The 13,236-nt window shown below is 46.3% G+C and overlaps 2 protein-coding genes and 1 pseudogene across 2 annotated transcripts in view; 1 reads left to right on the plus strand and 2 right to left on the minus strand.

The window, feature by feature from the left end:
• PLAC9 (placenta associated 9) overlaps positions 1 to 13,236 on the minus strand; it is a 325,463-nt gene that overhangs the window by 205,062 nt on the left and 107,165 nt on the right. The window lies entirely within an intron of this gene.
• DYDC2 (DPY30 domain containing 2) overlaps positions 1 to 13,236 on the minus strand; it is a 127,780-nt gene that overhangs the window by 114,428 nt on the left and 116 nt on the right. The gene's annotated exons all lie outside the window — the stretch shown is intronic.
• LOC126962966 (40S ribosomal protein S12-like) overlaps positions 1 to 13,236 on the plus strand; it is a 43,034-nt pseudogene that overhangs the window by 2,504 nt on the left and 27,294 nt on the right.

Below are 13,236 nucleotides of genomic sequence, written 5' to 3' on the forward strand. Positions count from 1 at the left end.
TAATGCCTGCTGGGTTGTGAGTTGACAATTTCCTTACCCATTTTCAGTATGTCCCTAATTCGTCCTTCATTGGGCATCTTTTATCATGAAGCTCCATTCTCCTGGAATTAACATCCTTGCCATATTTCACAGGGCAGACACAGCTGAGCTGATGAACAGGCACAGTCCTTTTGAAGGACGGGTTGATCCTACAACAGCACGCTTTCCTAAGGATGATGACAACTCACACCACCCCTAGAACGGCTGGTATGAACCGAGCTTCCACACAGTCTGGCCGGCATTGCAGTCAGGAGATAGTTAGCTACTTCACATGTTTTGATCACTGGTAAATCTTAAGGTACTTTGTGTTCTCTTGTGTGAATTCTCTCTCTAGGTATCTCTTCTGACCATTTGTTTCCATTTCTGTGTTGACTGGGTCTAAACGTTGTACAAAGATTTAAAACAAAACACCCCAGCGGGGCTTTCCCAAGAGGCTGGTGTGGGTTTCTGAACTCACTCGCAGGTGGGTATTTTTTCTAGAGCTAATTTCCTGGTTTCTTCCACCTCTGACAGCCGCCTCTCCCTTTCTGCTCACTCACGTTCTTTCATTCTCAGTTTCCTCAGTTGAGAAGGGAGAGAGATGCACGCACATGATCCGCTGGCCTGTGTGGGATTCCTTCTTCCCTTCCGGCATCTGAAGGCCGTGATTCAAAGGTCCCCTGACAACCTTCCCATAAATGAACCAAGTGATCCTCACAACTGGAGGGAGAATTAACATCTTCCACGGAGGGACAAAGAAAAAGCACACTCTGGCCTGCTGGCAAGTCACCTGTCGTTTCCAGCTCATCTTCATCGCTCTGTATTCCTACTCTTTAGTAAATATGAACTATTAAAAGCTTCTATGAGATGTGCTATGTGTGCTTCTAGGGTCAGTCTTGTGCCTGACATAGCGAAAGCTCATTTTAGTTCAGTGTGGAAAACCAGACCTAACCAACTCATCACAAGTGGACGGAGCAGGGGATCGCTCCTTGTCTGACTCTTCCCATAGGGAGACCTGATTCTCCATCAGAAGCTGATGCCAGAACCCAGACAATCAGCCTCAGAGAGATCCGTCCAGGACATGCTGTCCTTAGCCCTGCGGTTCACTGCTGCACATGTCCATGATTCAGGACTGGAACTCCTCTCATGGACTTTAAAGATCCTGGTTGAGAGAAAAGGCCAATCTGAGTGCTGGGTGCATCTACTGAATTGGAAATGATCGAATGACTCTTTAGTCAGGGTGTCCTGAAAATAGATGACAAACTGCAAACCATCCTCTGGTGTCGAGTGACTTTAACAAGGTTTGGTTCACAGAGAGGGAGAGCAGAAAAAGGAAATGGCTGAAAAGGTAGGTTTGCTGTGTTGCCCTCACACTACTTGATTCATGGTTCTGATTCTAAAAATCTCACTTGATACTTGATTTCATATGAAGGAGTGTAAAATGCCAAGAACTCTAGGAAACGGGGACAAAAACACATCAAAGAGAAAGTTCATGCACCTGTTTCTGAGCGCCCAGGGCACCCTTCAGCACATGCTGTCTGGAGTGGCCTGAAGCAAGGATGTGTTGTGAGGTGCAGAGGATGCAATGGGAGCAGGGTCCCGTCCCCACCCTAAAGGGGCTCACTGTTTAATGCAAATGAGAAGCCAGTGAGGACATCACTACTCCTGCTGTGCACTTGGGAACTGGAAACACAATACCTGAGTCTGGAGGGAAGCTAAGGAAGCATTCTATTCCGGAGTAGACATGAGTGCATGTGAAGCTTCTGATCTCCCATGAGAACAACGGGGACGTGGAGCAGAATCTAAAACCCATGACTGAAAGCATCAAGTTGCTAACATGGCAGTAAAGAGACATGAGGCCAAGATGGAGAAGAAGGAAACCCAGGACGAAGGTCAACCTCACATTTGGGGCTCATTTCTCTGAGTTTCATCACTGAATTCCAGAAGGGACTAACTGAGATGCAAAGAAGCAGAGCAGCTTTTGCACCATGTGGAGGATTGAAAAAAAGCAGACTGAGGCTCTGTCAGTGAAGGGGATCCCTACTGAAGTCCACTGGTTCTGGATGGGACCCGGAAGAGTCTCAAACCAGGAATAGAGGTGGACAGGAAATACCCTGACCTTTGCAGGGACTGAACCTGCACTGATAACCTCAATTGCTGCCGGTATAGAGGCTGTGTCGGTGTGCTAGGACCCCTGGCCACCCCCAGAAATAGACGGCCATCTTTTCTGCAGCAAGATAACATGCTAGTAGGCCTCAATTCATTGCTAAATATTTTTTAACCAGTGACTGACATTCAGCAAAAAAGACTAGTCATGTGGCAGGAAAAATGCAATGTCATATGACCAAAAGCCAAAAGGCTGTGAAAATGAATCCAGAGGTGACGCAAGCATTGAATTTAACAATGCCAGTACCTGGACCTCCTCCTCCCCCTAAAACATTATAATCAAGTATGTAGGAAAGGAAAGGAAACATGAAGATTAATCAAGCAGGAAGGACAAGCTCAATTTTGCACCCACTGAATTTGCCACAAATATTGTGGAAAATATTCTCAAGGCCATTGTAGTTGTCTACTTTGGTTGGCACATGGTTCATACAACAGTATTTGTGTCAGTGAACATCTTACTCTTCCTCGACAGTCTTTCTTAGCCCAAAGATTTCGCAATGACTGTTGACCTTCATCGTCACCTCTTGGACTTCAGCTTGCGCTTTAGCTTCCATAGATCTCCATGACATGGAAAAGTATTTTAGGTCCATTTTAATTCCTGGAAATGATAAAAATCCTTTTATTTGTGTGCATACAAGGCATACAAGTGGACCTGAGCCCTTGGTTAGTGTGTAGAGAGGAGAAGGGGAGAAACCTGAGGGCCAGAAGCTGTTCTTTCCCTTAACAGGGCAAATTTATGTCCACACTATGGGGACTCCCACAGATAGCATGCCTTCCTGGCTACGGCTGTTGGGCCTCCAGGCTTTCCCCTGTCAATCCGTGGATCTGTCATTGACATTTCGTGACTTTAAGACAGACTTGAGAAAAGACATCTAGGAAACAATAATGGAACAAGGATGTGAATATACTTCACACATCTAGGAAACAATAATGGAACAAGGATGTGAATATACTTCACACAACTGAACTGTACATTTCAACAAGGTTAAGATGGTAATTATCATGTTATACATATTTTACCACAAGTTAAAATGTTTCACAATTTGAAAAGAAAGCAACTACCTTCCCTTCAGTTCTCTGAGTTCTAGAATTCCTAACATTTCACTCCCTGCTCCTTCCTGATCTTCTGCAGAGCATCTACTCAGAGTCCCTGCTCTGCTCAGAGTCCACTTTCCCGTCCCTGACACCAGCTTCACTGAGGCTGGTTGGAACCTAACGCAAAACATTCTCAGTAATGCCTCAATTCCCACAAATAATTCCATATAGACAGCGTATGAGTTGAATCTTCTAAGACATGAAATATTTTTTCTCTTCTTGGCTAATATGCAATGCAAATCCTGTTGCAGATGTGCGTCATATACCTCTGAAATTCCTGATGTATTCAATGAAATAACATCTTTAAAGTTCTTTATAGAATGTTTTTTCTGATTTCTTCATATAGGATAGAAAAAAAAGAACATGTACTAGGAGTTCGATAGAAGCAAAGAGTGATCTACAAAGATGAAAGAGCAGTGACCGCGTGCGCCCCACAGCTACCGCTGGATTTTATGGGGAAAGCAGCTGGCCCAGTTTGGAGCTAGGACAAATGTCAAACACATGAAGAAATGAGAAGCAAAGAAACACCGTGAGGCATGAACGTTTCATGGCACCCACGATGTCCCTGCTTGTGAGATAATGAGACAGAGGAGTAGATAACCAGGAGAAAGATGAGAAGGTGCAAAGTGGTTCAAGTCAAACAGCTCAACTGAACTTTCCTTAATGGAATATTTAAAAAGTGGTACATTAAAAAACTTCCCCAATTCACATCAAAAAATTCTCTCTTCAGGACTAAGTTGGGTAGAGACTGTTCAATGTGCCTAGATATCTTCATAACTCATATATTTTCTGTTTTCTGCGTATCTTGAAGGGCAGTGCCAAACGATGTGTAATTATCTAGGTTGTAAAAATAAAACATACTTCCTCTTGCCTTGAGGATAAAAAAGCATTGTGGTATTAGCACTTTTTTCTTGGATCATTGTTCAGAAGATGTTTAAGCCCCTAGACACCCACACTTTTACTGTCATGAACAGCAAGAGAAAACGTAGAGCTCAATTTACTCAATGGACAAAAATGCTCAAAAGCCAAATTATGGCACAATTTAGCAGCCACATTCTTACCCAGTACAGACTTTTGACATACTGATCCCTCTGCAGTGGTGACCGGGAACATGGACTTTGAATGATGCCATTCGAAATGACCACTCATTACCCTGCCCAGACACACTTTTCACTGATTCTTCAGAGGGCAGTTCCAAGAGATTCTCTGGGGCTTTCTCTGCATCATGAGAGGCAGTGCAGTTCTGCCCTTCACCTTCCTGCAGTTTGTCGCCTCTTCCTCACGATCTCAGAGGAACTTTGTCTCAGGCCAACTGTTTGTTCCTTGGGCTCTTTCATTTCCCCTGAAAATCATTTGCAGCCCTGCCTACATCTCCATCTCCCTTTTCTCTGAGAAGAGGGTGCTCTTTAAGCATCAATCATCTGGCCCTTCTTGCCGTCTCATTTTTTGACTGGCTCCCATGTTTATGCCTGTTAATAAGGTTCCGTGTTTTCCTTCTCCTGTTAAGCTGTCTGTTGTTAGTACACTGCTGCAGTGAACCGTTAGAGAGGAGAGTGGAAGCTTTCCTTCCACCCGCACAATAGAACTATAAAGCAGAAAATTTAGAAAGAATTTCCTATTTAAGTGCTGAAACTTTAAAAAAATTTTTTAAAACATCTGCCATAATTTAAATAGCAGATTTTTCATAATTCTTATGCTAATAAATCATTTTCCTGATTTTTAAAATAAAGCCCAATATTCATAATGAAGTCCGGAACCACAAATTGTTTAAAATAATTTCTTATTTATGATTATAAGCCCACCGCTAGGGGAAGTTAGTGTACTTACACCAAGGCTAGTTCTCCTGAAGAAAATGGCAAGTGTAGAAATTCCCAGGGACACAACAATAATAATAAGCATCCAAGGAATTCCAAAAAAGTCAGGCCCAGGAAGAAAATGCCCAGGCAGAAAATTGATGGCATGGAATAATACTAGTTGACATAATGATGAGGCTCAATGACATTTACAATATTTCAATTGCAAGGAACCATCCTTAGAAACCCTCAACCTCCTCCAAGAGTTAACCACACCCCTCAGATATCCCCAGGCAATTCCACTGCTTCAGGAAAGATTGGAAGTTTCCAGTCTCACGTTCCTTGCATGGCTGGTTGTGTTTTTAGGCATGCAAATGTGTGGTGTCTGTTTTCTTGGTCTGAAGCAGGGATGTCCAATCTTTTGGCTTCTCTAGGCTATATTAAAAGAATGAGAATTGTTTTGTGCCACACATAAAATACACTAACAATAGCTGATGAGCTAACAACAAAAAAAAAAATCACAAAAAAAATCTCAGAATGTTTTAAGAAAGCTTACTAATTTTTGTTGGGCTGCATTCAAAGCTGTCCTGGGTTGAATGCACTCTGTCACCCATGGGTTGGACAAGCTAGGTATAAAGTAATTATATTTTCTTCAAAGTCATTTACTTATTTTTTTTAATTGACATATAATATTAAATGACATATAATATTGAATGACATATAATATTCAATATTGAATATTGAATCCAGAATCTCTCTGGATCCCACTTCTCTCTTGAATGACAAGAATCTTTGCAATTTAAAGAACATAAGTAAAAACAAAAATACAATTAAGAGATGACTTCATTCAGAAATAAGTATCAAATTTTAGTGCTTAAAAATAACCAAGGTGGAGGGTGGGTGCGGTGGCTCATGCCTGTAATCTCAACACTTGGGGAGGCCGAGGTGGGTGGATCACCTGAGGTCAAGAGTTTGTGACCAGCCTGGCCAACATGGAGAAATCCCATCTCTACTAAAACATACAAAAATTCTCTGGGCATGGTGGCAGGTGCCTGTAATCCCAGCTAATTGGGAGGCTGAGGCAGAAGAATCGCCTGAACCCAGGAGGCACAGGTTGTGGTGAGCCGAGATGACACCAGTGCACTTCAGCCTGGGCAACAAAAGGAAACTCCATCTCAAAACAATAAATAAATAAATAAATATTTAGAAATTTGTGTTACATTGGCGGAGCATGGTGGCTCATGCCTGTAATCCCAGCACTTTGGGAGGCCGAGACGGGCGGATCATGAGGTCAGGAGATCGAGACCATCCTGGCTAACATGGTGAAACCCCGTTTCTGCTAAAAATACAAAAAATTAGCCAGGTGTGGTGGCCGGCGCCTGTAGTCCCAGCTACTCGGGAGGCTGAGATAGGAGAATGGCATGAACCTGGGAGGTGGAGCTTGCAGTGAGCCAAGATCTCGCCACTGCACTCCAACCTGGGCAATGAGCAAGACTTCATCTCAAAAAAAAAAAAAAAAAAAAAAAAAATTAGCTGGGCATGGTGGCAGGCGCCTGTAGTCCCAGCTACTCGGGAGGCTGAGGCAGGACAATGGCATGAACTCGAGAGGCAGAGCTTGCAGTGAGCTGAGATCTCGCCACTGCACTCCAGCCTGGGCAATAGAGTGAGACTCTGTCTCAAAAAAAAAAAAAAGAAAAAGAAAAAAGAAATTTGAAATTTGTGTTACATTATTTGTAATATATCAAAAAATATGTCCACATTGTATGGTGGAAGAATGAGAAAAATATAAGAAAAAAAGTCTTAAAGTTATAGGTGGCAGTCTTACACTGCTGGGGTCATCAGAAACGAACCGCAAGAAAAATATAAGGGAACCGCCAAGCAGATATTGAAGTCGAAAGAGCTGCAAGGCAGGACCCTCCATTAGAAATGCTTATAGAAGGACCCCTAGTATGGGGTAATCCTCTACAGGAAACCAAGCCCTGAAAGGACACAAAGATAGATGTGTACCCGCCCCCCCGCTACACCCTTTGTTCTGCTCTCTAATCTTTGCACATACCAGAGATTTCATAAGTTCTGTGAGTACCTGTTTTTCTGCACGTACCAGAGATTTTGTTTTGCACATACCAGAGATTTCGTAAGTTCTGTGAGTATCTGTTTTTCTGCACGTACCAGAGATTTTGTAAGTTCTGAGGCAAGGTCACAAGACGTGTTTAAGTAAGATAAACTCTTGCTGCCATAAACCTGCTCTCCCGCCTCAAAGGTTGAACTGAAATATCAGAAATGGCGGGAACCAATCATAGTTAGCCAAATCGCCTTGTTCAAACACTAGCCAATCATATATCTGATTTGTATAATAACTCTATGCCCACTTTTCTTAGACTATATAACACTGCTCGGAGCTCAGTGGGGGAGCTCTCCTGCCCGTCTCGTTTCGCGAGCGAGTGAGAGTTCCAGGTTCGAACCTGTAATAAAGATCCTTGCTGCTTAGCTTTGACTCTGGACTCTGGTGGTCTTCTTCGGGGAATAAACGGTCTGGGCATAACAAATGGGGGCTCGTCCGGGATTTCCCCCAAGCCCACCAGACCTCCAAGTCAATGGATCTTAATCTGTAGGTAAGCTGGCTTTGTCACTGTCTCTGTCTTTGTCTCTGTCTGTCTCCCTGAAATTTCACGAAATCCGTAATCTGTAATCTGTATTGGTCTGTTTTGTAAGTGGCACGGTCTTGGCGGACGCGCTAAAAGACAGCCACTTGGGACTGGTGGGAGACGTCCCCCAGTGCCCATCTGGGGGCCTCCATCCTTGGTTGCCCCGTCTGACTCAGGTCAGAAGTCCGACACGCGCGCTCGCGAAGGCTCATCGTTTCTCACTGTCTGTCCGTTATTGTTAAGTGTTATAAGTGTAAGTCCAAAACGAAACATAAAACCTTTTCTTCCCCTTCCAGGACCGGACCTGTTGGATACTCCCCTCTGCTTCACACTCATTTTTGTCCCTCCTTCTCTTTGTAGGAGCAGTCCAAAGATGGGCAACAACCAGAGCACGCCGCTCTCACTCCTTGTTACCAATTTTAAGGATGTGAAGGCTCGGGGGCGTAACTTAAGCGTAGAACTAAAAAAGGGAAAGCTAGTTACTTTCTGCCATTCGGAGTGGCCCTCTTTCGGCGTAGGGTGGCCCTCCGAAGGAACTTTCTGTCTCTCTATTATTACTAAGGTAAAAACTAAGATTTTCCTGCCAGGGCAGTCAGGACATCCTGATCAAATTCCTTATATTCTAGTGTGGCAGGATCTTGTGGAAAACCCACCACCCTGGATAACTCCATTCATCCCTGAGCCCTGCAAAGTCCTAGTAATGCGACCTACAAGACAAAGGACTCCCTCTGCTCCCTCGACAGCCAGGACCCCCTAACGTTAGAACCCACTCTTCCCCCACCATATCCGCAGGACCCAGTCCCCCAGGGTGGTGCTTCCGTAGAAGGGAACCGAGAAGCGGAAGCAGCCGAGAGCGAAAGCAACCTGGGGGGGCTGGCCGGCCGAACACGAGGCCGAGTACAGCGGGACCAAGCTTCCCGACTCCCTGACTCCACTGTAGCCCTGCCTCTCAGAGAAATAGGATCATTCGATGATACCGGGCTCTCCCGTCTCATGTATTGGCCTTTTTCCACTAGTGATTTATACAATTGGAAATCCCAAAATGCTCGGTTCTCAGATAATCCCAAAGATCTAACCTCGTTGTTAGACAGTGTCATGTTTACTCACCAGCCGACCTGGGATGACTGTCAACAGCTCCTCCGAATCCTGTTCACAACGGAGGAGCGGGAAAGAATCCAAGTTGAGGCCAGAAAACTGGTTCCAGGAGATGACGGCCAGCCAACTGCAAATCCTGACCTCATTAATGCGGCTTTCCCTTTGACCCGGCCCAGATGGGACTACAACACGGCAGAAGGTAGGGGACGACTGCTCATTTATCGCCAGACTCTAATGGCGGGTCTCCGGGCTGCAGCTCGCAAGCCCACCAATTTGGCTAAAGTATATTCTGTGTTACAAGGTAAGACAGAAAGCCCCGCTATATATTTAGAGAGATTAATGGAAGCCTTCAGACAGTTTACCCCTATGGACCCGGAAGCACCGGAAAATCAGGCAGCGGTAGTAATGTCCTTTATAAACCAGGCAGCACCAGATATAAAGAGAAAACTCCAGAAATTAGAGGGTTTAGAAGGAAAGCAGATACAGGACCTCCTTCAGATGGCACAGCGAGTTTATAATAATAGAGATACTCCAGAAGAAAAACAGTTCAAGGCAACCAAAGAAATGACCAAAGTCTTAGTAGCAGCTTTCCCCCAGGCAGGAAATGGCCAAAACAGAAAGCAGAAAAAGCAAGGCCCTAGGCAAGGATTAGAAAAAGATCAGTGTGCTTATTGCAAGGAACGTGGCCACTGGATTAAAGACTGCCCAAAGAAACGGAGACCAGCTAACCCTACCTCTGTACTCGTCACCCAGGACTCTGACTAGGGAGGACGGGGTTCGGACCCCCTCCCCGAACCCAGGGTAACTTTGCAAGTGGAGGGGTCCCCAGTTCGCTTCTTGGTCGATACCGGGGCGGAACGCTCAGTCCTAACCAAGCCAATTGGAAAAATGTCTAAGAAAACATCCTGGGTGCACGGGGCCACAGGCATCAAAAAATACCCCTGGACAACCCAGAGGACTGTAGACTTAGGAACGGGAAAAGTCTCCCATTCCTTCCTAGTCATCCCAGAGAGCCCCTGCCCTCTACTAGGGAGGGACTTGCTGACAAAAATGGGGGCCCAAATCCACTTTGAGCCAGAAGGGCCCAAGATAACTGATTCCCAAAACAGACCAATATCTATCCTGACTGTCACCTTAGAAGATGAGTACAGACTCCATCAAGAGCAAAAGCCCCCCGATCAGGAAATTGACTCTTGGCTCCAGCATTTCCCTGAAGCGTGGGCAGAAACTGGGGGCTTAGGGCTAGCTAAACATCGACCTGCCATATTTGTGGAAGTTAAGCCAGGGACGGACCTGGTTCGGGTTCGGCAATATCCTATGCCCCTGGAGGCAAGAGAAGGAATCACGCCCCATATCCGCCGACTCCTAGACCAAGGAGTCCTACGGGCTTGCCACTCATCCTGGAATACTCCACTGTTACCTGTTCGTAAACCCAACAGTACGGACTACAGGCCAATACAGGATTTAAGAGAAGTTAATAAAAGGGTCATGGACATACATCCCACTGTGCCCAATCCATACACCCTTCTGAGTGCCTTACATCCCGAAAAACAGTGGTATACCGTTCTTGACCTAAAAGATGCTTTCTTCAGCCTTCCTCTGGCTCCCAAAAGTCAAGAACTCTTTGCATTTCAATGGACAGATCCTGAGAAGGGCATCAACGGTCAGCTAACATGGACCAGGCTGCCACAAGGGTTCAAGAACTCGCCAACCCTGTTCAATGAAGCCCTTCATGAAGATCTGGGTGAGTACCGGCAGCAACACCCTGAAATAACTCTTTTGCAATATGTTGATGATCTCTTAATAGCAGCCAGATCCCCGGAAACTTGTGTTCAAGGGACTGAGGACCTCTTGAAGACTCTGGGGGAGCTAGGCTACCGAGCCTCAGCAACAAAGGCTCAGATCTGCAAGTCGGAGGTAACTTATCTGGGGTACCTATTAAAAGGGGGGCAACGCTGGCTAACCAAAGCACGAAAGGAAACAGTCCTACGCATCCCTAGACCCCAGTCGACACGGCAAGTGAGAGAATTCCTGGGGTCGGCAGGGTTCTGTAGGTTATGGATACCCGGATTTGCTGAGTTAGCCAAGCCCCTATACCAGGCAACAAAGGAACGGCAGCCCTTCAATTGGATGGAAGAGGCTGAGCTGGCCTTCCAACAAATCAAAACTGCCTTGTTATCAGCCCCCGTGCTGGGGCTCCCTGATGTCTCCAAGCCCTTCCACTTATACGTGGATGAAAGTAAGGGTGTTGCAAAAGCCGTGTTAACACAGTACCTAGGCCCCTGGCAGAGGCCAGTTGCCTATTTGTCAAAAAAATTAGATTCAGTGGCTGCTGGCTGGCCACCCTGCCTGCGGATAATCGCGGCGACTGCCCTAATGGTCCGAGACGCTGATAAACTTATCATGGGGCAAGAGTTGCGCATTATAACCCCGCATGCCATTGAAGGCGTCCTCCGGCAGCCGCCGGACTGATGGATGAGTAACGCCCGGCTCACCCACTATCAAGGACTGCTGTTAAACCCCCTCAGAATAACTTTTCTGCCCCCAACCTCTTTAAACCCTGCTTCACTGCTGCCAAATCCAGACTTGGACACTCCGTTCCATGAGTGCACTGAGATACTGGCTCAGGTGCATGGGGTGCGGGAGGACCTGCAAGATCGTCCGCTCCCCGACACAGAACTCATCTGGTTCACTGATGGCAGCAGCTACGTCCACCAAGGCCAGTGGTATGCAGGAGCAGCTGTAACGTCAGAGACTGAGGTAATCTGGGCGGAACCCTTGCCTCCAGGGACATCGGCCCAAAGAGCCGAACTGATAGCACTCACACAGGCCCTCACCCTAGGGGCAGAGAAAAAACTAACAATATACACGGATAGCCGCTATGCTTTCGCTACTGCGCACATACATGGGGCCATCTACAGAGAGAGGGGACTATTAACAGCCGAAGGCAAAGAAATAAAAAACAAGCAAGAGATCCTAGCTCTATTAACTGCTTTGTGGAAACCAAAGAAATTGGCTATCGTACATTGCCCTGGGCATCAGAAACCAACTACGCCAATTGCTCGAGGCAACTTCTTAGCCGACCAAACCGCAAGGAGCATAGCAAAAGCTCCCAGTCAGCTCCTCACGCTCCAGCTCCCCGATCCTGGCCCGCGAAAATTGCCATGTTTTCCCGACTATACCGAACAGGATCGCGAATGGATGGACACGCTTCCCCTAAAACAGGTTAAAAATGGGTGGTGGACTGATATAAATGACCAAACCATCCTGCCAGAGAAATTAGGACGGCAGGTGTTGGAACACATCCACCGGACAACTCACCTGGGTGCCCGGCGAATGATGGACTTAATCAGGCACGCCAAGTTCAGAATCAGGCGCATAGCTGAACTGGCCAGCGATGTCACAACAAATTGCAAAGCCTGCCAACTGAACAACGCTTGCCCCCAAACCCAGACCGCCGCAGGAATTAGGTGTAGAGGAACTAGGCCTGGTATCTATTGGGAAATAGACTTTACTGAGATAAAGCCTGGAAAATATGGGTATCAGTACTTACTTGTCTTTGTAGATACTTTTTCAGGATGGACAGAAGCGTTCCCAACTAAGAGAGAAACTGCTCAGGTTGTAGCAAAGAAAATTTTGGAAGAAATCCTCCCCAGGTATGGCTTTCCCATCCAGATAGGGTCAGACAATGGACCAGCCTTCGTTGCTAAGGTAAGTCAGGATTTGGCTTCCATTCTTAGGGCAAATTGGAAATTACATTGTGCTTATAGGCCCCAAAGCTCAGGACAGGTAGAAAGGATGAATCGGACTCTAAAGGAGACCTTAACTAAATTGACCATGGAGACTGGCGCTAATTGGGTAGTACTTCTCCCCTACACTCTGTTCCGGGCCCGAAATACCCCTTACAGACTGGGCCTCACACCATATGAAATCATGTATGGCAGACCCCCACCCCTGGTCCCCAGTCTAAAAGATGACTTACTCAAACCTGAAACTGAAAATGTCTCTGAGCTCTTGTTGTCCTTACAAGCCTTACACAAAATTCACCAGGAAATTTGGCCCAGACTACGAGAACTGTACGAGGCAGGACCTCCGCCGACGCCTCATCTGTTCCAGCCGGGAGACTGGGTCCTGGTCAAGTGCCACCGGCAAGAAACTCTCCAACCCAGGTGGAAAAGACCACTGCGAGTACTCCTGACTACTCCCACCGCTCTCAAAGTAGAAGGCATCGCTTCGTGGATCCACTACACACACGTCAAACCGGTGGACCCATCATCCGACCTTCTCGAGCCATCTGGAGCACCGGTTACATGGACTGTGGACAAAGCTAAGAACAATCCCTTAAAGCTAACCCTGCACCGTCATCCCCATGGCCATAACCATGTTTAGCTCACCTATGCTTTTATGCCTTATGCATCTGACTC

Source organism: Macaca thibetana, chromosome 9 (assembly GCF_024542745.1).
Source record: "Macaca thibetana thibetana isolate TM-01 chromosome 9, ASM2454274v1, whole genome shotgun sequence".
NCBI classification, from domain to species: domain Eukaryota; kingdom Metazoa; phylum Chordata; class Mammalia; order Primates; family Cercopithecidae; genus Macaca; species Macaca thibetana.